The sequence below is a fragment of the Macaca fascicularis genome, chromosome 11 (assembly GCF_037993035.2).
Source record: "Macaca fascicularis isolate 582-1 chromosome 11, T2T-MFA8v1.1".
NCBI lineage: Eukaryota > Metazoa > Chordata > Mammalia > Primates > Cercopithecidae > Macaca > Macaca fascicularis.
The window spans coordinates 140,044,071-140,072,032 of NC_088385.1; the positions used below are offsets into that span (position 1 = coordinate 140,044,071).

The window sequence follows — 27,962 nt, forward strand, 5'->3', positions numbered from 1 at the left end:
AGCACCCCACACCGAGCTGCCCAGACACCTCCAGAGGAGCACCCCACACCGAGCTGCTCAGCACAGACATCCTGCAGCTCTGGAAATGCAATGAGGGCTTATTCATTCCGCAGAAATATTTCCTGGAGGTACCTAAATCAAGTTATTTGTGTTAAGTGCTACAGAGTAAAATGCAACTTATTTCTAGGCAGGGTGGTAAACAGAAAATGGCCTTTAGATGGAGATGGTGAATCAGCCTGGGGTTCTGGCTCCCTACCCCCAAATCAGCCAGGAACAAAAGGAAAACATAGATCAGAGGAACTAATATAAGAGTAAAAAAAGAAAAAGAGACACCCCTGGGCAGACGCAGGGTGGGGTGAAGCTGAGGCATGGGTTTGAGGCTGAGCAGGGCCTGGCAGCAGCCTACAGTAGATGGGAGGCAGAGGGGGCAGCAAGACACAAGGCAGGGAGTGTCATATGTTGCCTCTTCCCCAGTTCACACTGGAACAGCTACCGCCTGCACTTTCTTCAGAAATCAGCAGTAACAGCCCAGGCTGCTGGTTTCCAAGGTGTACCTGAGGCAGACCCCAATCCCTGCAGAACCGAGGAATCATGGAGGGGTAAGGGCTGCAGCTGTTCTTTGGGTATTTTCTGACCTCCTGCCTCCAGCATCCCAGGGCTGGGAGTGTCAACTCACGAGCTGCCCGGAATGGGGGCAGCTCACAGCTGGAAGAGGGGGCACGATTTCCAGGTCTCCCCTTGGTCCGGGGCCCCTGAACGCTCCTCTGCTTCAAATCATCAGAAGTTTCAGAGACTAAAGCCTGGCCTTCAGCCTTTCCCCAACACGCATCTCCAGACAATGTGGGGGAGCAGCTGATACCCCGAGGGGAACGTGAGCTCACAGGCCTGGAAGAGCAAATATAGATTTAAAAGGAAGAAAAAACTCTAATTTTCCCTCATACCAAACAGAGAAAGAGATTCACCCCCGTTTTTTTTTTGTTTGTTTGTTTGTTTTTTAAGAGGCTCAGTTTTGCTCTTGTAGCCCAGGCTGGAGTGCAGTGGCATGATCTCGGCTCACTGCAAACTCCGTCTCCAGGGTTCAAGCGATTCTCCTGCCTCAGACTCCCAAGTAGCTGGGATTACAGGCGCCGCCACCTCGCCCGGCTAATTTTTTGTATTTTTAGTAGAGACAGGGTTTCACCATATTGGCCAGGCTGGTCTCGAACTCCTGACCTCAGGTGATCCACCCGCCTCGGCCTCCCAAAGTGCTGGGATTACAGGCGTGAGCCACCATGCCTGGCCACATTCTTTTTTTGAGACAGGGTCTTGCTGTCACCCGGGCTGGAGTGCAGTGGCATGATCTTGGCTCACCGCAGCCTCAACCTTCCTGGGCTCACGTGAATTCTCTCACTTCAGCCGCCTGAGTAGCTGGGACCACAGGTGTGCGCCACCACACCCAGCTAATTTTTGTATTTTTTGTAGAGATGGGGTTTTGCCTTGTTGCCCAGGTTGGCCTTGAACTCCTGGGCTCAAGTGATCCACTGGCCTCAATCTCCCAAAGTACTGGGACTACAGGTGTGAGCCACTGTGTCCGGCCTCGTCGAACTTTTATTCAATAATAAAACTGTTTTTCTTTATTTTCTTTTTTTTTTATTTTTTATTTTTTATTTTTTTTGAGACGGAGTCTCGCTTTGTCGCCCAGGCTGGAGTGCAGTGGCCGGATCTCAGCTCACTGCAAGCTCCGCCTCCCGGGTTTACGCCATTCTCCTGCCTCAGCCTCCCGAGTAGCTGGGACTACAGGCGCCCACCACCTCGCCCGGCTAGTTTTTTGTATTTTTAGTAGAGACGGGGTTTCACCATATTAGCCAGGATGGTCTCGATCTCCTGACCTCGTGATCCGCCCGTCTCGGCCTCCCAAAGTGCTGGGATTACAGGCTTGAGCCACCGCGCCCGGCCTGTTTTTCTTTATTTTCTACTTGTGTGGAGAGGTCTTCTGGGTTGGCATATTTTAGGTTTATTTCCCCAACAGGCCAAATAATCGGGTAACTAAGTATAACCATTATTTTTAAAACTTTTTCAAAGACCACAAACTGCACAAAAGATATCATCTTAGGCAGAAGATGGAAAAGACTGACCAAGATTGAAAATAAGCATAATGAACTCAAGAAGTACCACATCCTGGTGCATGTGAATGCTTACACTTTAAATTTCTTCCCTGCCCATGGACCAGGCCACTTAGATTAAGCCACACATGGAGTCAGAGCCAAAGAAATTCAAGGACATGCAGCTGCACAGGGATGCTCTTTCCTTCATCAGAATGAGTTTGAAAGGAAATGTCCAAAAAAAGTTTCCTGTAAACTTGGGGACAAGAGGAACCGAAAATCTACCTCACATAACAATCCTGCCAAGCAACATTTGTCCAGCAATCACCGTCTACACCTGCGGGGCGAGGCCACGTGGCCCAGGAATGGTTGCCAAGCAGCGCCGAAGCTCCCAGGGCTGAAGCAGGTGACTCCCGAGCACACAGCAAGGGCCCCACAGGCAAGGGGCTAATCAGCCAGCCAGGAAGATATTGAGTGGCACGAGGCCAGCGGCACCTTTCCAGAAAGTGAGGTACACTGAGCGAGAAGACCTACAGCAAGGGCCTTTTCTCATCTTCGTCTGTCTTCACTGTCCCACAGAAACAGAGTAAGCAGTGACTGAAGTGTCCACTCCCCTGCCTCAAATGAGGGAGGAAAGTTAGGACTGGATATTAGCAAATGGCCGGGTTTTTCCCCAGGGCAACTGAGAAAAAAGAGTAGAGGCAGACGCCACCCCTCTGTGCAGTCCCCCACTTACCCCAGAGGCAGGCTGAGAATTAGACAAGGGCAGTTCCCAGGTGACCTCACGCTCAGGAACCCCACGGTGCACAGCCAGCAGCATCCACACCTGCAGGGCACAGGAGGCGGGGGCCGGCGTAGCTCGCGCCTGGCACCTGCGGAAGCAGACGTCAGTGTGGCTCGCGCCTGGCACCTGCGGAAGCAGACGTCAGTGTGGCTCGCGCCTGGCACCTGCAGGGAGCAGACGTCAGTGTGGCTCGCGCCTGGCACCTGCGGAAGCAGACGTCAGTGTGGCTCGCGCCTGGCACCTGCGGAAGCAGACGTCAGTGTGGCTCGCGCCTGGCACCTGCAGGGAGCAGACGTCAGTGTGGCTCGCGCCTGGCACCTGCAGGGAGCAGGAGGCAGACACCAATGTAGCTCACGCCTGGTATCTGTTGGTGGAAAGGCATATGGGGTGCTTGTATTAACTGGCCATAAAAATATGGGACAGCCGGGCGCGGTGGCTCAAGCCTGTAATCCCAGCACTTTGGGAGGCCGAGACGGACGGATCACGAGGTCAGGAGATCGAGACCATCCTGGCTAACACGGTGAAACCCCGTCTCTACTAAAAAATACAAAAAAAAAACTAGCCGGGCGCGGTGGCGGGCGCCTGTAGTCCCGGCTACTCAGGAGGCTGAGGCAGGAGAATGGCGGGAACCCGGGAGGCGGAGCTTGCAGTGAGCTGAGATCCGGCCACAGCACTCCAGCCTGGGTGACAGCGCGAGACTCCGTCTCAAAAAAAAAAAAAAAAATGGGACAATAAGTTGTGGAAAGCCACAAGAGGCCGCTGAGGAGGATGCCTTCTTATTGCCATTATGTTCCCATGTTCTGAGCGAGACTTGCTCTCTTATCCATGAACACTGTTTAAGGAGAGAGACGCTCCTCTGAAGCACTGGAATGTGGCCAGACGTGCAGGCTCCTAGTTAAGCCGGCTCCCACTAGCTACTCTCCGATAAGTTAAAAATATGCTGTTTGAGCACAAAGGAGATTCATTTAAACCGCCACTGCTATAGATTACACGTAGGACGCACTGCTCCCTTTCACCATTTCGCCCTGAACGTTCGCTTCGTAGATCTAAGTGATTGTACTCAATAAATAGAGTGGAGACCAGAACTCTGGGCCTTTTGCAGCCTCCATTTTGCAATTGGCCCCCTGGCCCCCACTCTTTATACACTCGTAACCTGTCTCTTCTCATTCCTTAGTTGCCACCGGACTTTGGGTACCCTACGGGTGATGTTGAGGCTGGTCCCCAACAGCATCTGCAGGGAGCAAGAGGCGGAGACCAGTGTAGCTCGCGCCGGCGTTGGCTCCCGAGTTCTTTATGTCTCCCTCTCTGTCATTAAGAGAATCAAGGTAAGACTCAGGCCAGGGAGGGGAGACAGGTCCCAGTGTCAGCATGGACAGTTAACAACCATAGTCACTCTGGAAAGATTGGCTAAACTGTGGATTCTGACCCAAGCCGTGGTTAACGGCAGAGCAAGGACACTGAGGCAGGAGGAATTCCTAGAAAAGGCGGGAAAGGAGAGGCATGGCGCGGAGCTTCGCCCATTCACAGGAAGTGGAGATAAGGTCAGAGGCTCTGAGGGGACTCTCTCTAGTCCGCAGTGTGAAGGGCTTGTGGCTAGAGGCAGATCTCTAGTCCGCAGTGTGAAGGGCTTGTGGCTAGGGGCAGATCTCTAGTCCGCAGAGTGAAGGGCTTGTGGCTAGGGGCAGATTTCTTGAGAACAAACATCCTGGAAGAGCCCAGAGATTGGCATCCAAAGACGCAGCTCCTCCTCAGACGCCCAGGAGCTCCTTCAGGCTCGCGGCACAGAGCTCAGGGGTTCCACCGTCTAGGAGGCCCAGAGAGGAGCCCGGACTATAAAGAGACCCCATAGTTACCGGCACCCAAACCTGAGGTCCCTGAAATCAGGGTCCCCCCGCCCTCCTGGAAGCTTCAAATTAGTTCGAACCCTTTTTGAGTGAATGCGGAGGGACCTCCTCCAGCTGCTCCTCCGGCAAAGGGAATGTCTTGTCCTGAGTCCAAAAGCAGCCACCTGGCCTCCCGCTTCAGAATCCTGAGTACTTAATCCCCCTGCTCTCACATTCACACCAAACCTCTCACTCCACACACACGGATACAAAAGTACATGCACACACAGACATGCGAACACACAGATGCACACATACAGACACGCACACACAGACATGCACACAGACATGCGCACACACTCACAGATGCACATACAGATGCACACGTACAGACAGGTACACACAAGCACACTAAGACATGCGCACACACAGATGCACAGATGCACACGTAGAGGCACACACAGACATGCACAGACGTGCACACACAGACGCACAGATGCACACATACAGACGTGCACACACAGACATGCGCACACACTCACAGACGCACAGATGCACACAGACACGCACACACAGACGCACACGTACACAGACATGCGCGCACACAGACGCACATGTACACACACACACAGACATGCACACAGGTGCACACACAAATGCACACATACACACAGGCATGCACACATACTCAGGCACACTGATACACATGTACATCACACACTCAAGACACACACTGATACAGGTACACACAGACACATACACACAAAGACATGCACAGACACACTGATACACACGTACATCACATACAGACGTACACACAGACACAATGATACGTACATCACACACACAGACACACTGATATGTACATCACACACACAGACATACACACACTGATACACACGTACATCATGCATACTCTCAGACATGTACACACAGACACACTGACAGGTACATCACACATACACACAGACGCATGCACACAGTGATACACACGTCTACACAGACACGTACAGTCATGCACACATACACTCAGACACAATGATACACATACATCACACAGACATGTACATACAGATGCAATGATACGTACATCACACATACACTCAGACGCACACACAGATACACACGTACAGACACGCAGACATGCACACTCAGACACGCTGATACATAAATCACACAGACATGTACACACAGACACAATGATACACATGTACATCACGCATACACTCAGAGGCACAGATACACGTACACACAGACACGCAAACAGATGCACACACACTCGGATACAGTGATACCCATGTACATCACACACAGACGTACACACAGACACAATGATACACACGTACATCACACACTCAGATGCACACACACGTACACACAGACATGCACACTTAGACACACTGATACATAAATCACAGACATGTACACACAGACACAATATGTACATCACGCATACACTCAGACACACACACACAGATACACACATACAGACACACTCAGACGCACTGATACACACGTACATCAGACTCACAGATATGTACACACAGACACACTAATACGTACATCATATATACACACACTCAAGACACGTAGACACATACATCACATACACACTAATACGTACATCACAAACGTACATACACACTGACATGTACATCACATACACAGACACGTAAACACACTGATACACGTGTACATCAGACACGCACAGACACTGATACACACGTACATTACAAACATGTACACACAGACACACTGATACATACATCACAGACACACAGACACGAGCACACACACCGATACGTACATCACACTCACAGACACGTACGCACACACAGATATGTACGTCACACAGACGTACACACACACCGATACACACGTACATCACACACACACAGACATGTACACAGATACTGACGCACATGTACATCACACGTACACACATACACATGTACATAGACGTACACAGAGATATGTACATCACATACACACAGATACGCATGCATATCACACATGCATATATGTACACACACTGATACGTACATCACACACTCAGACACGTACGCACACACAGATATGTACGTCACACAGATGTACACACACACAGACATGTACACAGATACTGACGCACATGTACATCACACGTACACACATACACATGTACACAGACGTACACAGAGATATGTACATCACATACACACAGATACGCATGCATATCACACATGCATGTATGTACACACACCGATATGTACATCACACTCACACACAGACATGTACACACAGAGATATGTACCTCACACATATACACACTCAGACATGCACACAGACGCATCCGTATATCATATATACAGATATGTACACACACTGACGTACACATACATCACAGATACACTCAGACACGTACACACACTGACACAATGATGCACATGTACATCATACACACAGACGTACACACACACACACTCAGACATATCACAGACACACACAGATACACATACTGATGCACACGTACATCCCACATAACACAGATATGCACAAACTCACTGACATACACGTACATCACACATGCACACACACTGATATGTACATGACACACACGTACAACACACATGACACATACACAGACAAGCACACACACTCACACATTGATACACCACACAGGCACGTACACACACACTGATACACACGTACATCACACGTGCACACACTCATAGACACACTCATACACATACATCACACACACTCATACACGTACACCACACAAATACACACATACATCACACACATATACTCACACTCAAACATCACACACACACATTCATACGTACATCACACAATACACATTCCCACACACAGACCTCACAGTTTCACACACGTACATATACCACATACACACATGTTCACACACACATCACACACACATTCATGCATGCATCACACACAGTCTCATTTACCCGCTAGGAAAGCAGCATTTGCTGAATTCTTATTACACACCAGGCACTGCTCTGCACACGTGGAAAAGACCACTCAACAAGATGTACGGCGTCTTTGCCCTCCAGGGAAACAGCCAAGTAAATAAATGATTTCTGACTGTGAGCGCTCAGAAGAAATTTTAACTGTGGGCCGGACGCGGTGGCTCACGCCTATAATCCCAGCACTTTGGGAGGCTGAGGCAGTAGGCAGATTACTTGAAGTCAGGAGTTCGAGACCAGCCTGGCCAACATGGTGAAATCCCATCTTTACTAAAAATACAAAAAATTAGCTGCGCATGGTGGCGGACGCCTGTAATCCCAACTACTCAGGGGACGGAGGCAGAAGAATCACTGGAACCCGGGAGATGGAGGTTGCAGTGAGCTGAGATCACGCCACTGCACTCCAGCATGGGCGAAGTAGCGAGACTCTGTCTCAAAAAAAAAAAAAAAAAAGGGAAATTTTAACTGTGACCTAGTGACGGATGGACAGAAGACATTCCTCCCAGACGTCGGAGAGGCTTGTGGGAGGAGGTGGCTTTTAGCTGAGCCTGAAGCAGGAGGAGCCTACCACCGAAGGCTGGGCCGACCATACCACTCCAAGCACCTCAGATGCAAAGGTCTTGGGCGGAGGAGCCAGAGGTCATCAGGAGGGATGGAAGAGGCCCAGGAGGTACAAACAGCAAGGGGAAAATTCTACAAGGAGATAGACCTGAAAGCCAACAGGGTCACTGAGAACTTTTAAAAAGGAAATAATCACGTAAAAAGAGTAGTCACTGATCAACGGTCCCATGCTACAAGGAGAGGGCCAAAGGGCAAAAAGACTTGTCACACACGAGAGGCTTCACAACCATACGCACTCGGATCTGCTTCCAGACCCACCAACACGGACTTCCCAGGCCCCTGGATTACCAAGTCCCAGAGAGGGCCTCAATCATACACACACACCCCAGACACGAACTACTGAACTCCGCAGCCACAAGCACATGCCAACCTCCAGCGTCCCAAGTCCCCCAGTCACTCACAGTGACCACCTGAGAATTCTCCAGCTCCACATCCCAAGATGTCCCCAGATCACTGAATCCAACAGGCCTGCTTCACAGACCGGACCACACAACCACGGAACCCCATAAACTCCACTCCCACTCACTCATGTGCCCCTATCACTCCCACAGAACCACAACGGCTGACTTCACAGGCCACCCAGTCTCTCTCCCCAAGAGGCCGCTTCTCCAGGGCTTTCAGTGACACATGCTATGGGTTCCCCAGTGATCAACAAAGCCCCCAGGTGGTAACTCTAGTGACCCCACAACAGCCTCCAGAAACACCTGACCACTGACTCCACAGACTGGCACAGTATTGGCTCCCAGACAACTAATCACAGATATCCAAAGGCCACTAACTTAATATTATTATTATTATTTATTTATTTATTTTCTTTTTGAGACGGAGTCTCGCTCTGTTGCTCAGGCTGGAGTGCAGTGGCCGGATCTCAGCTCACTGCAAGCTCCCCTCCCGGGTTCACGCCATTCTCCTGCCTCACGCTCCCGAGTAGCTGGGACTACAGGCGCCTGCCACCTCGCCCGGCTAGTTTTTTTTGTATTTCTTAGTAGAGACGGGGTTTCACCGTGTTAGCCAGGATGGTCTCGATCTCCTGACCTCGTGATCCACCCGTCTCGGCCTCCCAAAGTGCTGGGATTACAGGCTTGAGCCACCATGCCCGGCCTATTATTATTATTTTTTAAGATGGAGTCTCACTCTGTCACCAGGCTGGAGTGCAGTGGCGCAATGTCTGTTCACTGCAACCTCCACCTCCCGGGTTCAAGCAACTCTCCTGCCTCAGCCTCCTGAGTGGCTGGGACTACAGGTGCCCACCACCACTCCCAGCTAATTTTTGTATTTTTAGGAGAGACGGGGTTTCACCATGTTGGCCAGGATGGTCTGGATCTCTTGACCTTGTGATCTGCCTGCCTCGGCCTCCTGAAGTGTTGGGATTACAGGCGTGAGCCACCACGCCCGGCCAAGGCCACTAACTTCGAACTCCACATTCACCGCAAATGGCAAAGAAACCATTATGCTCCCCAGGCTTCCCTCTCACTGACACCCACGGGGTCCCCAATTTCTCGCCCTCACCCACCCACACATCAATCACAGACACTTGCATGCATGCTTGGCATTCATCCCAAACATCAAACTCCCAAGCCCTCCGATCATTCCTCCTCACAGACCTCACTGCCCACCCCATCAGTCCTTCAGTCATCTCTGGTACCCGGTCACTGATACAAACAAGCTCCTTCTCACCTGGTTCCAACCCCCTCAAATAACGAAGCCAATGCACAGGGCACGAGCCAACAAAACCGTCCCCATTCAACGATGCACACTGGACCTTTTATTCCTAATCCTCCACAGGCCCCCAGACACTCACCTGGCGTTTACCATTCCTATGTCACACCATAGACCCCATGGGCCAGGCAGAGTCATCCCTACAGGCCCAACTGATGACTGGACCCCAGTGACTCCCACACAGCTTTTAAATACAGATGCCCAGACACCATAATCACCGGCACCCCCAAACCTCCACTTAAGAATCACCACAGACTGAAACCCCAAACACTGAGTCCCAAAGGATCCCCACAGAACTCAGACACTCCTGCAGGTGAGCTGGGGAGGGAGGGGAAGAGAAGGGTGGGGAGGTGAGCGGGGAGGGGAAGAGAAGAGTAGGGAAGGGAGGAGAAGGGTAGGAAGGGGAGGAGAAGGATGTGGGGGGGGAAGGGTGGGGAGGGGAGGAGAAGGGGCTTCAGTCACCCCTGCAGGTGAGGTGGGGAGGGGAGGAGAACGGGCTGCTGTCCTGGGACGAACACACTGGTCTCCATTCACTCACTTTATCAGGTGCCCAGGTCCCGCGCTCACAGAGCCCCTCCCCAATAACTGACATTCTCAGACTTGCGCCACAGACCACCTAAATTGGACCCGTCACTCAATGCCAAGGGATCCCTAATCCCTTATCCCTGGGCCCCCAAGCATTTGCCCCATGACACCCCATTCTCTAATCCACTCCATGCTGGAGCATTCACTGACACTCCCATAGCCCTTCCCAGACACCACCTGGAAAGGGATTGTGGGGCTGTGCAGAAATGCCGACCCCGCAGGCCGCTCCAATGACGCCAAGTACGACCCCGTTGTCCACGCACTCACAACCTGCAACGGGTCCACCATTAACTTACATCCAGACTCCCTTGTCACAAACACACAGCGCCCCCATTCCTAGTGCTTCAATCATAAGATCCCCAAACACAAGCACAGAAACCAACCCCAGCCACTCGCCAGCATAGGCCACCCCATACTCGCCTCCGCTATTGGAGACGGGTTGAAACAGCAACCACCGTTATTCAGCTGTCAAATAAAGCATGCAACTGGACACAGCAAAGACGGCTCCGAAAGGTTACTGGAAGTGGGGAAAAAAGACGCGGAAGGCCGGGCGCGGTGGCTCAAGCCTGTAATCCCAGCACTTTGGGAGGCCGAGACGGGCGGATCACTAGGTCAGGAGATCGAGACCATCCTGGCTAACACGGTGAAACCCCGTCTCTACTAAAAAATACAAAAAACTAGCCGGGCGAGGTGGCGGGCGCCTGTAGTCCCAGCTACTCAGGAGGCTGAGACAGGAGAATGGCCCGAACCCGGGAGGCGGAGCTTGCAGTGAGCTGAGATCCGGCCACTGCACTCCAGCCTGGGCGACAGAGCGAGACTCCGTCTCAAAAAAAAAAAAAAAAAAAAAAAAAAAAAAAAAAGACGCGGAAGAGGGTTGGGAAGGGGGAGGGGAAGGGGCTTCTGGGAAGAACCCCGAAGCCACGAGACTCACGTGCGTCTCTGCAAAGCAAAAAGGGATTTTCTTTCATAGAGAGACGGGAACAAGGGTAGCCAAGACCAGGCCTGCCAAGCGAGGTGGAAGTTCGCGCGACCAGAGAGCAAAGCAGAGGAAGCCTGACCCTGAGCCAGCCTGTTCTCTGCCGAGGCTGCGTGTTGGCTCAGGCCGGGGATGGGCCAAAGCTCAAGAAAATGGGGAAAGGAAAGAAGCTTGGCTAAAGTTTGGTTAAGGAACATTTTGCTCCGACCGCTCAGTGGAGTTCAGCCAGTCACTGATGAGGCAAGCGACAGCAACGTGGCGGGTCTGTGTGAACAAGGTGGGCATCCTGGAGGCTGACCTAAATCATATAGGGAAGGGGGGTCTTTGCAGCGAGTCATCTCCTGGAACCCAGAAGGGTGGGAAATTCCTCAGCCTTCACTGTTTCCAGGAGCACAAGGCTCTGGCGAAATTCAACACTGTCACAGCCGGCAGGCTTCCGCGAATGGAACCCACACAAGCGAGCCCCTAAACCCTCCCAAGCAGACCCCCGCAGAAGCCTCATCATTCACCCCGCTGGCCTCCAGTGCTCACCACAAGGCATCCAAATCATTGATCAGCAGAGTCCTAATCGCTGCAGACACATCCTCCACACGGCCTCCCAGGGGCCCCTCTCCCCCAGGGCCAAGAGCAGCCTCGCGTCCCCTTGCCCCGCCCGCGCTGCACCCCAAGTCTACAGGGACCTCCATAGGCCGCCAGTGAATCGCCCAGCTGACCCCAAATCTCCCCCGACCCCCACATTCAGCGCCCCGCCGCCGCCCGCCCTACAGCCCCCACCCCGCCCGCTGCCTCCCACCCCCGCGCGCCCCCAGGGCCCCGCCCGAGGCCCGCCGTCCGCGCATGCGCCCAGGCCACCCCGCAGGCCTTTCTGGCCCCGGCCGGCAGCCAGCTCCGGCGCGCTGGGGTCACCGCTAGCCGGTCCGCAGCGGGGTCACCGCGACCACCGGCGCAGACACAGAGCCCGCCTCCAGCCCCGCCGCCTAGTCGTCCCGCCCCCGCTGCACACTCCCTTACCCCTCGGACCTCGCAGTGCAGTGGTGGACACGGCCCCACCGCGGAAGTGAACGCGCAGAGAACTACATTTACCAGAGTGCCGCTCGCGCTGGAACTACACTTCCCGAGGGGCTCCGCGGTGCACCCGCCGGGGTCGCCCTAGGACGTTTCCGGTTGGAGAAGCCGCTTGGCGGGTAACTGGGGAGGACTGGAAGAAATCTAGGATGGAGCCAGCAGTGCTGGCCCAACATGTCTGTGAGAGAACCTAAAGGCGCCTCCAGGAGGACGCCTCTGCATCTTTTCCTTGTTTTTTTGTTTGTTTGTTTTTGGAGGCAGGGTTTCGCTCTGTCACCCAGTGGGGAGTGCAGTGGTGCCATCACCACTCATTGCAGCCTCAGGCTGGTTTCCCAACTCCTGGGTTCAAATGATCCTCCTGCCCCAGCCTCCTAAAATGCTGGAATTACAGGCATGAGTCACTGCGTCCGGCTTCTTTTCCATTTTACATCACAGCTGTAAGTAATATAGGTAAATTTTAGTGTTACGCGCGTTGCAGTGAGCCAATATCGTGCCATTGCACTCTAGCCTGGGCGACTGGGCGAGACTCCGTCTCAAAAAAAAAAAAAAAAAAAAAAATTAGCTGGGAGTGGTGCTGGGCGCCTGTAATCCCAGTGACTCAGGAGGCTGAGACAGGAGAATCGCTTGAACCCGGGGGGCGGAGGTTGCAGTGAGCCGAGATCCCGCCGCTGCACCCTAGCCTGGGCAACAGAGCGAGACTGTCTCAAAAAAAAAAAAAAAAAGGTTTTTGCCAGGCCGGGGGCGGTGACTCACGCCTGTAATCCCAGCACTTTGGGAGGCCGAGGCAGGGGTATCACCTGAGGTCAGGAGTTCGAGACCAGCCTGACCAACATGGTGAAATCCCGTTTCTACTAAAAATATAAAAATTAGCCGGGTGTGGTGGCTCATGCCTGTAATCCCAGCTACTCAGGAGGCTGAGGCGCGAGAATTGCTTGAACCCGGGAGGCGGAGGTAGCAGTGAGCTGAGATCACACCACTGCAGTCCGCCCTGGGAGACAGTGAGACTCCGTCAAAAAAAACCCATAAAAGCATATTAATTTTTACATAAAAATGGGGAAAAACAGGAAACACAATTGGCAATTTAAAAAATTGGAATGGCCATAAAGACCAAATTCAAGTTTCTGTGAAATAATATTTAGCTCAATTCTATATTAGTAAATTTGGAGCCTGTGAGAGATGGGGTTTTGCTCTTGTTGCCCAGGCTGGAGTGCAATGGCGCAATCTCGGCTCACTGCAACCTCCGCCTCCCGCCTCCCGGGTTCAAGCGATTCTCCTGTCTCAGCCTCCTGAGTCACTGGGATTACAGGCGCCCAGCACCACTCCCAGCTAATTTTTTTTTTTTTTGAGACGGAGTCTCGCCCAGTCGCCCAGGCTAGAGTGCAATGGCACGATATTGGCTCACTGCAACCTCTGCCTCCTGGGTTCAAGCGATTCTCCTGCCTCAGCCTCTCGAGTAGCTGGGATTACAGGTGCATGCCACCGTGCCCGGCTAATTTTTGTATTTTTAGTAGAGATGGGGTTTCAACATGTTAGCCAGGCTGGTCTCCATCTCTTAACATCGTGATCCACCCACCTTGGCCTCCCAAAGTGCTGGGATTACAGGCGTGAGCCACGGCACCCAGCCACTCCCGGCTAATTTTTTGTGTTTTTAGTAGACATGGGTTTCACCATGTTGACCAGGCTGGTCTCAAACTTCTGACCTCAGTTGATCCACCCGCCTCAGCCTGCCAAAGTGCTGGGATTACAGGCCTGAGCCACTGCACCTGGCCCACATTGCCCCGGTTCTAATTGAAATTCAGACTTTATTTAAGCAACCCAATTCCGTGCTCAACAGAGCTAAAATTAAAATTCTGCTTTAAGGTGGTTTTGTTTTTGTTCTCGGAAAATGCTGCTGTTCACAGATTTATGATTTTCACTTTTCTCTGAGGTTGTGTTATTTATTAAATGACTCACTAGAATGTATACGCCCCTCCCTTTTTTTTTTTTTTTTTTTGAGACGGAGTCTCGCTTTGTTGCCCAGGCTGGAGCACAGTGGCATGATCTCGGCTCACTGCAACCTCTGCCTTCTGGATTCAAGCAATTCTCCCATCTCTGCCTCTTGAGTAGCTGGGATTACAGACACCCACCATCATGCCCGGCTAATTTTTTGTGTTTTTGTAGAGATGGGGTTTCACCATGTTGGCCAAGCTGGTCTCTAACTCATGACCTCAGGTGATCTACCTGCCTTGGCCTCCCAAAATGCTAGGATTACAGGCATGAGTCACCGAGCATGGCCATGGCCTTTTCTCCCATTCAAATTTTGGTCAGGAAAGAAAAGTTTCTCTCTCTCAAAAAAAGATTGCATGACTTAAGTAAAACTTATAAGTTAAAAAAAAAAAAAAAACTGGCTAAACTCTTAAGTTCAGTTCATTTGACATATCTAAGGTCCCATTTTAAATGACCAAAGCCAATAAAAGAACTTTCTATAAAGACAGAGATAAGTTTTAAAGATAAGACACTATTTCTCCCAGCCAAAAGACAGCTTAGTGACTAAGGTTTTGTGAAACTATTTAAGCCCATCCTTCATGACATACATTGGACCCATAAGATTCCCCTCAACAAAAAACATACAAAAATATCCTAGTGCCCTAAGTGCCCCAAATTACTGGGTTTCACCAAGACATATAAGAGGAAAAAAGTGACTCATGGGTGACTCTTCAAGAAATAATCCTTATTAAGCAGCATGCCAGATCCAACAACTCTTTCCCTTTTGGTCTTTGACCATTAAAACAAAAACCCCAAATTATGGACAATCATCCATCTAACAATGAGTCTTTACCCTTCAAAAGAAATACACCTTTAATGGCCGGATGCAGTGGCTCACGCCTGTAATCCCAGCACTATGGGAGGCCAAGGTGGCAGAGCACCAGGTCAGGAATTCGAGACCAGCCTGACCAACATGGTGAAACCCTGTCTCTACTGAAAATACAAAAATTAGCTGGGTGTGTTGGCGGGCACTTGTAATCCCAGCTACTCGGGAGGCTGAGGCAGGAGAATCACTTGAAACAGAAAGGTGGAGGTTGCAGTGAGCTGAGATCATGCCACTGCATTCCAGTCTGGGCAAAAGAGGAAAACTCCGTCTCCAAAAAAAAAATACACCTTTAAGTAACTCCAGCTAAATTCATATTCATAAATAGTACTTATGATGTGACCTCCCATCAGTATCTTTTAAAATGGTCTTATTTAACCCATAAAGACCCAAACTACGAAGACTGAAATGAAATGCCATTAAAAATACCTAAATTAGTTCATTTATGTACATAATTTTTAAAAATTGAGTATAAAATTTTTAAAAAATTGAAAGTTACTTTCAATTTTTGGATGCTAAAAAGCATCCAAAGGAGACTGAAAATTTCTTTCCCTACAGAAAAAATTAAACTCTCTAGAATTATCGATATATTAAAAAAGGAAACTGCCAAAACTTCTTCTCACCCTTCTGCTTCTCCATCTCTTTATCCCTCCTTCTCTAAACTGCTTTGCCAAGACTTGGCTTCTTTTTTCCTCCTCCCACCCAATCACTTATCTTTTGTAAATTATTATGTATTAATGTGGAGTCCTAATTAGGGAAAAAGAGTCAGGGTAGTGGGAACAGGGGAAAGCAAAATAAGAAAGAAGAAAAAGCAGATAAGCTGTAAGTCTGCCTTTCCTAATGGTCCAGGACACAGAGTCGTCCTGTGCAAATAACTCACAATCTTCCTATGCCTAGCTATCGCCAGACTCTCAGCTGATACAAAAAATGCAAGTCAGCTTCCTGCAACCTTGGTGTTATCAGAAATGAATGTAACACTCTGCAGCCCAAAAACCACCTATTCTACCTCCAGGAAGTCTGCGTTTCCTTGCAGTCAGTTCCTCTCTTGCTGGCTGCCCATTACCTTCTTGAAAGTATTTTCCTACTTCCTCTAATAAATCTGCCTGTGTTAGTGAATTCTTTTTTTTTTTTTTTTTCTTTGAGACAGAATCTTGCTCTGTCACCAGGCTGGAGTGCAGGAGCATGATCTTGGCTCACTGCAACCTCCGCCTCCTGGATTCAAGCTATTCTACTGCCTCAGCCCCCCGAGTAGGTGGGACTACAGGTGTGCACCACCACACCCGGCTAATTTTTTGCATTTTGGTAGAGACCGGGTTTCACCATGTTGGCCAGGATGGTCTCGATCTCCTGACCTTGTGATCCATCCACCTTGGCCTCTCAAAGTGTTGGGATTACAGACGTGAGCCACCACGCCTGGCCCTGTCTTGGTAAATTCTTTTACTCCTGTTCCACTTTCCCAGTTCCACTGCTTCCCCATGACCAGTTATATATCTATACAAGTTGTAAATATATATTTATAATTATATATTTAACATATATGCCTTTTTATTGTTCTGTACCTAACCTAACTCAGACCAAATAACACAGAAAACCCGTAACTACTACATCTTCAATATAAAATAGTAAGTATATCTTCCTCCCCAAGAAAACCACCTTAACTATTCAGACCATTATAATGCTACATTAAGCCTTATATATAAAAAAATTAAAGTTCTGTTAAACTTTCCTAAACGTTGTCTATATAAACGATCCCAGACTTCTACACTTCAAAACACAAACTTTCATTCTTTAAGATTTATACTTCCTAGGTGGCTATCCTCAAATTTTACACTGAAATAAACTCTATTTAAACTAGATACTGATCCTTTTAGTTATTTTATTTATTTGCTTTGTTTTTTTTTTTTTTTTTTTTGAGACGGAGTCTAGCTCTGTTGCCCAGGCTGGAGTGAGTGGTGCGATCTTGGCTCACTGCAAGCTCCGCCTCCCAGGTTCACGCCATTCTCCTGCCTCAGCCTCCGGAGTAGCTGGGACTACAGGCGCCGCCACCTCGTCCGGCTAGTTTTTTTAGTATTTTTAGTAGAGACGGGGTTTCACCGTGTTAGCCAGGATGGTCTCGATCTCCTGACCTCGTGATCCGCCCGCCTCGGCCTCCCAAAGTGCTGGGATTACAGGCGTGAGCCACCGCACCTGGCCTATTTTATTTTATTTTTTTATTTTTGAGACTGAGTTTCGCTCTTGTTGCCCAGGCTGGAGTGCAATGGCGAGAACTTGGCTCACTGCAACCTCCGCCTCCTGCGTTCAAGCGACTCTCGTGCCTCAGCCCCCTGAGTAGCTGGAATTACAGGTGCCCTCCACCTCGCCCGCCACACCTGGCTAAATTTGTATATTTAGTGGAGATGGGGTTTCGCCATGTTGGCCAGGCTGGTCTCCAACTCTTGACCTGAGGTGATCCGCTCGCCTCGGCCTCCCAGGGTGCTGGGATTACAGGAATGAGCCACCCACACCCAGTCAGATCCTTTTATTATTATTATTATTATTATTATTATTATTATTTGAGACGGAGTCTTGCTCTGTAGCCCAGGCTGGAGTGCAGTGGCGTGATCCCGGCTCACTGCAACCTCCGCCTCCCAGATTCTGTCTCAGTCTCCCGAGAAGCTGGGATTACAGGCGTGCACCACCACACCCAGCTAATTTGTATTTTTAGTAGAGACGGGGTTGCACCTTGTTAGCCAGGATGGTATCGATCTGCTGACCTTGTGATCCGCCCGCCTCGGCATCCCAAACTGTTGGGATTACAGGCGTGAGCCACCCCACCGGGCCTGTTTTATTTTTTTTATTATGTTTATTATTTGAGACAGAGCCTCATTCTGTCGCCCAGTATGGGGTGCAGTGGCGCGATCTTGGCTCACTGCAACCTCCGCCCCCTGGGTTCAAGTGATTCTCCTGCCTCAGCCTCGGGAGCAGCTGGGACTACAGGTGAGCGGCACCACGCCCCGTAATTTTTTATATTTTTAGTTGAGAGGGGGTTTCAACGTATTGGCTAGGCCGGTCTCTAACTCCTCCCACCTCGGCCTCCTAAAGTGCTGGGCTTACAGGCATGAGCCAGCACGCCAGGCCCTTTTAGTTGTTTTAGATTAACATATCCTAGTGCTGATTGTAGCCCTGGAGTCAGCTATTCCTGAAGCCTTCAGATCGGCTCCTTCAGTTATAAAGGCTCATAGATTTCTTCTGTTAGTCTATGCTAGTTTGAGTTATATTTCTGGCAGAGCCTTATTACAAATTTACTCTTTTTTTTCTTTTCATTTCTTTCTGTTTGAGACAGGATCTTACTTTGTGAACCAGCAGGAGTGCAGTGGTGCAAATACAGTTTGCACCCCACCTCCCAGGCTCAAGTGATCCTGCCATCTCAGCCTCCTGAGTAGTTGGGAGCACAGGTACATGCCACCATGCCTGGCTAATTTTTTTTTTTTTTTTGAGGCAAAGTCTAACTCTGTTGCCCACGCTGGAGTGCAATGGCACGATCTCGGCTCATTGCAGCCTCTGCCTCCTGGGTTCAAGTGATTCTCATGCCCCAGCCTCCCAAGTAGTTGGGATTACAGGCACATACCACCATGCCTGGCTAATTTTTTGTATTTTTAGTAGAGACAGGGTTTCACCATATTGGTCAGGCTGGTCTCGAACTCCTGACCTCAGGTGATCCGCCCACCTTGGCTTCCCATACTGCTGGGATTACAGGCTTGAGCCACTGCGTCCAGACTAATGCCTGGTTAATTTTTGTAAAGACAGGGTTTCACCATGTTGCCCAGGCCGCTCTCGATCTCCTGAGCTCTAGTGGTCCACCCACTTTGACCTCCTAAAGTGCTGGGATTACAGGTACGAGCAATTGCACCCAGCCACAAATTCACCCTTTTACTTCAAAAGAGTCTTAATACAAACTTACTGTAGTAATTATGTAGGGCATTCCCAGCATCCATTTCCATGCCAATTAAAATAACCTTAAGCTAAATAATTTAAAAATATAGAAGTAAAAGAAATCTGTGTGCAGCAAACCACCCGGGTGCTGAGGCAAGAGACCGAGGGCACGAGCTGTTCCAGCATAATAAAGAAAATACAGAGAATAGTTATACTAGAGATAGAATATAGGTATGATTATATATGAATATTATCAATCATCAGTTTGTAGCATCACTCTTTATTCCAATATTACAATAATCTTTGTTCTACAATCATAACCTAGGAAAAACCAGGCCATACAGAGAGAGGAGCTGAAGGGACACGGTGAGAAGTGACCAGAAGACGAGTGTGAGCCTCTGTCACGCCCGGACAGGGCCACTAGAGGGCTCCCTGGTCTAGCGGTAGTGCCAGCGCCTGGGAAGGCGCCCTACTTAGCTGACCAAGAAAGGGAGTCTCCCTTTGCCCGGGGGAGTTAGAGAAGACTCTGCTCCACCACCTCTTGTGGAAGGCCTGACTCAGGCCCGCCCACAGCCTCCTGAGGCCTAACCGTCTCCCTGTGATGCTGTGCTCCAGCGGTCATGCTCCTGTTTCACTTCCATGTTCCGCTCTGTACACCTGGCTCTGCCTTCTAGCTGGCAGTAGCAGAATTAGTGAAAGTACTAAAAGTCTTTGAAATGCAGAGAAGAAGTAATGGCATAAGCTGTCCTCTCTCTCCGTCTGCCTCAGCTGCCAAGTAGGGAAGGGCCCCCTGTCTGGTGGACACGTGACTCACATGACCTTACCTATCACTGGAGACGACTCACACTCCTGACCCTGCCCTTTTGCCTTGTATCCAACAAATCACAGCGCAGTCAGGCATTCGGGGCCACTACCAGTCTCCGCGTCTTGGTGGTAGTGGTCGCCCGGGCACAGCTGTCTTTTCTTCTCTTTGTCTTGCATCTTTATTTCTACAATCTCTCGTCTCCGCACACAGGGAGAAAATCCCATAGACCCTGTAGGGCTAGATCCTACAGGCATGGTGGCACATGTCTGTAGTCTCAGCTACTTGGGAGGCTGACTTGGGAGAGCCCAGGAGTTTGAGGCAGCAGTGAGCCATGATTGTGCTACTGCACTCCAGCCTGGGTGACAGATTGAGACACTGTCTCAAAAGAAAAAAAAAATTTGAGCAGATCATAAAATAATCATTAAACTAAACGATAGCATTATTGTAACTCTGGTTTATATCTCCATATTTTCTTTTTTTTTTACATAATTTAAGAGATTAATGCATTTAAAAGAAGGATTAATGTATGTTTTAGGGCATGCAATGTATAAAAATGTAATTTTGTGACATCAACAAATCAAAGGGGGGCATCAGAGCTTTAAAGGAGCAGAGTTCTCATATGTTATTGAAGTTAAACTGGTAAAAATTCAAATTAGAGCACTATAGTTTCCTATGTTAAATATACTCCTTATGGCAACCACAAACAAATAGCTATAGAATAGACCCAAAAGAACATCAGAAAGGAACTTAAACATTCTTCTATAAAAAATCAACTAGGCCAGGCGCGGTGGCTCACGCCTGTAATCCCAGCACTTTGGGAGGCCGAGGTGGGCGGATCACTTGAGGTCAGGAGTTTGAGACCATCTTGGCCAACATGGTGAAACCCTGTCTCTACTAAAAATGCAAAAAATTAGCCGGGCGTGGTGGTGTGCACCTGTAATCCCAGCTACTCAGGAGACTGAGGCAGGAGAGTTACTTGAACCTGGGAGGTGGAGGTTGCAGTGAACCGACATCGCGCCATTGCACTCCAGCTTGAGCAACAAGAACAACACTCCCTCTCAAAAAAAAAAAAAAAATTCAACTAAACACAAAAGAAGACAGCAATGCAGGAAATTAGAGATAAAAAAGCTTATAAGCCTCTTCAAAAACAAAGCAAAATGACAGAAATAATAGCTTCTGGCCGGGCGCAGTGGCTCACGGCTGTAATCCCAGCATTTTGGGAGGCTGAGGCAGGTGGATCACCTGAGTTCAGGAGTTTGAGACCAACCTGACCAATATGGTGAAACCCTGTCTCTACTAAAACTGCAAACATTAGCTGGGCGTGGTGGCACACAACTGTAGTCCCAGCTACTCAGGAAGCTGAGGCCCAGGAGGCGGAGGTTGCAGTGAGCCGAGACTGCACCACTGCACCCCAGCCTGGGTGACAGAGCGAGACTCTGTCTCAAAAAAAAAAACAAAAAACAAAAAAAAGAATATCTTTCTCATTAGCAGTTAAATATAAATGATTAAACTTTTCAATCAAAAGACTTACATTTGAAGACTGAATAAAAATATGTAATTCAACTATATGCTGTTATAAGAGACTCACTTTACATCCAAAAACACAAATAGTAGAAAGTGAATGGATTGAAAAAGATATTCCATGTAAACATCCAAAAGAAAGCAGTGATGCTTGCATCAGACAAAATAGCCTTTAAATCAAAACAGATTACAAGACAAAGAATAACATTGTAGATTAATAAAATATTCAATATAGGACATTATAAATACTTATCTAATAGCATAAAAATATATAAAGCAAAAGCAGCATTCATAAGAGCAATATTCTAGAGTAATTGAAGACTTCTTCACTCTCTATTTGAAATATTTGCATCACTGTTGACAAGTGAAATCGACTTTTGTTTTCATTTTCTGTGATACCTTTTTAGGTTTACATATTATTGTTATAATTGCTCCAGAAATTTGGAAGTTGTTTTGTTTTGTTTTGCTTTTTTTGAAACGGAGTCTTGCTCTGTTGCCAGGCTGGAGTGCAGTGGCGCAATCTTGGCTCACTGCAACTTCCAACTCCCGGGTTCAAGTGATTCTCCTGCCTCAGCCTCCTGAGTAGCTGGGATTACAGGCAGGTGCCACCACACCCCGCTAACTTTTATATTTTTAGTAGAGACAGGGTTTCATTGTGTTAGCCAGGATGGTCTTCATCTCCTGACCTCATGATCCACCTTGGCCTCCCAAAGTACTGGGGTTACAGACATGAGCCACTGGGCCCAGCCAGAAGTATTATTTATTCTGGTATAATTTATGAGCATGGGATTATCTGGTCTTTGAAGTTTGGCAGCATTTTCTTATGAAATCACCCAAATCTATTACTTTTTTTGTGGGGTGGTTCTTGACAAGTTTATTTAATGAAAAGAAGACTTGAATTTTCTGAGGTAAATCTTGGAAAATTCAATTTTCCTTAGAATTTAACCATTTCATCTAGGTCTTCAAAATGTTTTTGCCTAGAGTTGGGCAAAAACATCTTTTATGATTAAAAAAAATCTATCTTCTGTTTCAGTAGTCATTTCCTCTTCGTATTTCTTATTTTGTATATTTGTACTTTCTCTCTTTTTGTTGGATTAGAATACCAAGTTGTTTGTCTATTTTGTTAATGTTCTTCAAAAACAAATGTTTTATTTATTAGTTCTACTGTTGTTCTGCTTTCGACCTCATTTATTTCTGCTTTTATCTCTCTCATTTCCAACAGTCAAACTCAGTGGCCTTAAAAAAGTTTTATTGAAATACAATTCACATTCCACAAAATTTATCAATTGTAAGTATTCAATTCAGTGGTATTAGTAAATCCATAGAGTTTTACTACCATCACCACAATGCAGCCTTGGAACATCTTCATTACCTCCCCAAAGTTCTTTATGCCCATTTACATTTAACCCCTGCTCCTACTCCTGTCCTTACGCAACTACTGATGTGATTTTTCACTCTACAAATTTGCATTTTCTAGACACTATATCCACGAAATCATCCATGTGATGACTTTTGTGTCTCGCTTTTTTTTTTTTTTTGAGACGGAGTCTCGCTCTGTCGCCCAGGCTGGAGTGCAGCGGCCAGATCTCAGCTCACTGCAAGCTCCACCGCTTCCTAGGTTAACGCCATTCTCCTGCCTCAGCCTCCTGAGTAGCTGGGACTACAGGCGCCCGCCACCACGCACGGCTAATTTTTTTGTATTTTCAGTAGAGACGGGCTTTCACCGTTTTCGCCAGGATGGTCTCGATCTCCTGACCTCGTGATCCGCCCGCCTCGGCCTCCCAAAGTGCTGGGATTACAGGTGTGAGCCACCGCGCCCGGCCTGTGTCTGGCTTCTTGACATTAGCATCATGTTTCTGAGGTTTGTTCACATATCAGGTACCAGCACTTCCCCCTCTTCTAACTGCTGAACAGTATTCCATCGTAGGGCTATACCACACTTATTTATCCAGGCATCATTTGATGGATATTTTAGTTGTTTTCACTTTTGTTTATCCAGTCAGCAGTTGCTAGACATTTTGGGTTGTTTCCAGTTTCCGGCTATTATAAATAATATTGCTGGCTGGGTGCGGTGGCTCATGCCTGTAATCCCAGCACTTTGGGAGGCCGAGACGGGCGCATCACGAGGTCAGGAGATTGAGATCATCTTGGCTAACACGGTGAGACCCCATCTCTACTAAAAATGCAAAAAATTAGCTGGGCATGGTGGCGGGCACCTGTAGTCCCACCTACTCAGGAGGCTGAGGCAGGAGAATCGCTTGAACCCAGGAGGTGGAGGTTACAGTGGGCTGAGATTGCACTGCCGACTCCAGCCTGGGCGACAGAGGGAGACTCCGTCTCAAAAATACTACTACTACTACTAATATTGCTATAAACATGATCATAAACGACTTTATACAGACATAAGTTTTCATTTTCTCTTAGATACCTAGGAGTAGAATTGCAGAGTCCCGTGGTAAGTTTATGGTTAACTTTTTAAGTAACAGCCAAACTGTTTCCCAAAGTGACTGCCATTTTACATCTCACGAGCAAATCATGAAGGCTCCTTTCTCCACATACTTGCCTACAGTAGGTGTTGTCTGTTTTTCTTATTATAACCGTTCTATTGAGTTTTTACTGGTATCTCATTGTGGTTAACTTTGCTGTTCCCTAATGAATAATGACCTTGAGCATCTTTGTATGTGCTTATTAGCCATTTATATATCTTCTTTGGTGAAATGTATATATTCAGATCTTTTATTTGCAAAATTGGGTTGCTTGTCTTATTATTGAGTCATAAGTGTTCTGAATACAAGTCTTTTATCAGACAAATGATTTTCAAATATTTTCTTTTAGACCATGGCTTGTCTCCTCATTTTCTTCATACTGTCTTTTGAAACAGAAAAGTTTTTATATATTGACAAAGTTCAATTTACCAATGCTTTTATTTCATGGATCATGCTTTTGTTGTTATATCTGGAATCTCTTTACCCAACACAAAATTACAACAATTTTCTATTGTATTATAGTTTTAGCTCTTACTTTTAGGTCTATGACCCGTTTTCAGCTAATTTTCTTGTGTAACGTGTAAGGCAAGTCTTCTCCTTCTCCTTCTTTGGCATGTATGCATCCGTTTACCCAGAATCATTTACTAAAGTCTACCTTTTCATCATTGAATTATCTCGGTAACTGTGTCAAAAATTAATTGGCCATAAATGTTATAATGTATTTATAGATCCTTACTTATTTTCCATTGATCTATTTACTTATCCTTGTGCTAATATCACAGTGTCTTCATCACTGTGGCTTTATAGCAAATTTAAAATCAAGTAGTGTAAGTCTTTCAACTTTACTCTTTTTCAAAATTGTTTTGCTATTTTTTTTTTTTTTTTTTTTGAGACAGAGTCTCGCTCTGTCGCCCAGGCTGGAGTACAGTGGCACGATCTCGGCTCACTGCAACCTCTGCCTCCCTGGTTCATGCCATTCTCCTGCCTCAGCCTCCCAAGTAGCTGGGACTACAGGCGCCCACCACCACGCCCGGATAATTTTTTATATTTTTAGTAGGGACGGGGTTTCTTTTTTTCTTTTTTTTTTTTTTGAGACGGAGTCTCGCTCTGTCGCCCAGGCTGGAGTGCAGTGGCCAGATCTCAGCTCACTGCAAGCTCCGCCTCCCGGGTTTACGCCATTCTCCTGCCTCAGCCTCCCGAGTAGCTGGGACTACAGGTGCCCGCCACCTCACCCGGCTAGTTTTTTGTATTTAGTAGAGACGGGGTTTCACCGGGTTAGCCAGGATGGTCTCGATCTCCTGACCTCGTGATCCGCCCGTCTCGGCCTCCCAAAGTGCTGGGATTACAGGCTTGAGCCACCGCGCCCAGCAGGGATGGGGTTTCACTGTGTTGGCCAGGATGGTCTCAATCTTCTGACCTCGCGATCCATCTGCCTCGGCCTCCCAAAGTGCTGGGATTACAGGCGTGAGCCACTGTGCCTGGCCACATTTTTACTTCTTTTAGTAAATTTGTTACTATTTTATTCTTTTTGATGGTGTGAAATTGTTAACTTTAATATTATTCATTGCTAGTATATAGAAGTATAGTGTTTATATATTGATCTTGTAACCTTTGACCATGCTAACATCTTTTATTAGTTTCAGTAGTTTTATTATTATCATTGATTCCTTGAAATTTTCTATATACAGAATCCTGTCATCTGTAAATAAAGGCAGTTTTACTTTTTTCCAACCTGGATGCTTTCTTCTCTTTCTTTTCTTTTGCTTGACTGCACCAGCTAGAACATCCAGTAAATGCTGAACAGAACCAACTAGAACATCCAGTACAACGTTGAACACAAGCAACTAGAACATCCAGTACAACGTTGAACAGAAGCAACTAGAACATCCAGTACAACGTTGAACGGAACCAGTTAGAACATCCTTTACAACGTTGAACGGATCCAACCAGAAGATCCTTTATAACGCTGAACGGAACCAACTAGAACATCCGGTACAACGCTGGACGGAACCAGCTAGGACATCCGGTACAACGCTGGACGGAACCAGCTAGGACATCCGGTACAAGGTTGAACAGAAACAAGTAGAACATCCAGTACAACGTTGAACAGAAGCAACTAGAACATCCGGTACAACGTTGAACACAACCAGCTAGAACATCCAGTACAACGTTGAACAGAAGTGTTGAAAGCAGACACCCTTGCTTGTTTCCTATTATAGGGGAAAAACATTCAGTCTTTCACGGTTCTGTAGGATGTTAGCTAGGGTTTTTTTAAATGCCCATTATCAAGTTGAGGAAATTCCCTTTTATTCCTAAATGGTTGAGAGTTTTTGCCATGAGTAGATGTTGGTTTTGCTAAATGCCTTTTGCTGCATCTGTTGAAATAGTCATATAGTTTTTGTCTTTTATTATACTGATTTTCAGTGTTGAACCGATCTTACACTCTTGGTATATATTCCATTTGGTCATGTTATAAAATCCTTTTTGTACGTTGCCAGATTCAGTTTACTAACATTTTTCTTAAACAGCTTTATTAAGTTATAATGGATATAGAATAAACTGCACATATTTAAACAATTTGGTAAGTTTTCACACGAGTAAACACCTGCAAAACCAGTTTGAGGAGAAAAAGAGTCCAAGCCTGTTAAGAATTTTTGTGTCTATGTCTATGGTACTACACACCATAGGAATATTGGTGTGTAGTTTTATTTTGTTTTTCCCTTGTGATGTCTTTGTCTAACTAGTATGACAATAATACTGGCTTCATAGAATAAGTTGGGAAGTATTCCCTCTCATCTATTTTCTGAAATAATTTCTGAAGAATTATCCTTTCTTCTTTAAATATTTGATGGAACTCACTAGTGGAGCCATCCACTCCCAGATTTTCTCTGTGGGAAAATTTTTAATTAATTAATTTCTTTTTTTGAGACAGGGTCTCATTCTGTTGCCCAGACTGGAATGCAGTGGTGGGATCATGGCTCACTGCAGCCTCAACCTCTCAGGATCAAGCATTTCTCCTGCCTCAGCCTCCCAAGTAGCTGGGATTACAGGTGTATGCCACCACACCTGGCTAATTTTTAAAATTTTTAATTATTAGGAGTATATAGTAGGTGTATACATTTATGGATTACATGAGACATTTTGATATAGAATGCATATTATTATGCAATGCATAAAAATCACATCAGGGAAAATGGGGTATCCTCAAGCATTTATCCTTTGTGTTACAAGCAATCCAATTATACTTTTAGTTATTTTAAAATGTACAATTAAATTATTTTTGAGTATATCCTGTTGTGCTAGAAAATATTAGGTCTTATTCTTTCTATTTTTTCTACCGAATGACCATTTCTATCCCCCCCAGAGTCCCACTACTCTCCAGCTGCTGGTAACCATCTTTCTACTCTTCATCATCATGAGTTCAATTGTTTTAATTTTTGGCTCCCACAAATAAGTGAGAATATGTGAGGTTTGTCTTTCTCTGCCTCGCTTATTTCACTTAATATAATGATCTCCAGTTCTATCCATGTTGTTGCAAATGACAGGATCCATTCTTTTTTATGGCTTCCTAGTACTCCATTGTGTATATGTATCACATTTCCTTTATTCATTAACCTGTTGATTGGCACTTCAGTTACTTCCAAATCTTGGCTATTGTGAATAGTGCTGCAATAAACAAGGGAGTGCAGACAGCGCTTAAATATACTGATTTTCTTTCTTTTGGGTACATACCTAGGAGTAGGATAGCTGGATTGTATGGTAGT

General features: G+C 47.3%; 1 protein-coding gene and 2 long non-coding RNA genes across 11 annotated transcripts in view; 2 read left to right on the forward strand and 1 right to left on the reverse strand.

Annotated features, from left to right (window-relative positions):
* ZNF605 (zinc finger protein 605) overlaps positions 1–12,624 on the reverse strand; it is a 33,139-nt gene extending 20,515 nt beyond the window's left edge. For 3 of the 8 annotated variants that reach the window (XM_074008509.1, XM_015431865.4, XM_074008512.1), the window contains exon 1: positions 12,573–12,624. The gene's annotated coding sequence lies outside the window, so the exon portion shown is untranslated. Of the gene's footprint in view, positions 1–2,817; positions 2,992–12,572 lie in introns of all 8 variants that reach the window. The other 5 variants (XM_074008511.1, XM_015431866.4, XM_065525127.2 and 2 more) reach the window with 4 other exon arrangements.
* On the forward strand, positions 9,525–12,195 carry LOC141408123 (uncharacterized). Its single transcript, XR_012420910.1, has 2 exons — positions 9,525–11,130; positions 11,456–12,195. It is a non-coding gene; the product is annotated as an uncharacterized lncRNA (long non-coding RNA).
* A 77-nt stretch (positions 12,625–12,701) lies between the features above and the next one.
* Positions 12,702–26,772, forward strand: LOC135966373 (uncharacterized). Of its 2 annotated transcripts, XR_012420909.1 has the most exons (3): positions 12,702–13,063; positions 24,137–24,280; positions 25,976–26,772. It is a non-coding gene; the product is annotated as an uncharacterized lncRNA (long non-coding RNA). The 2 variants fall into 2 exon arrangements; XR_010579694.2 differs by lacking the exon at positions 24,137–24,280.
* Positions 26,773–27,962: the final 1,190 nt, after the last annotated feature.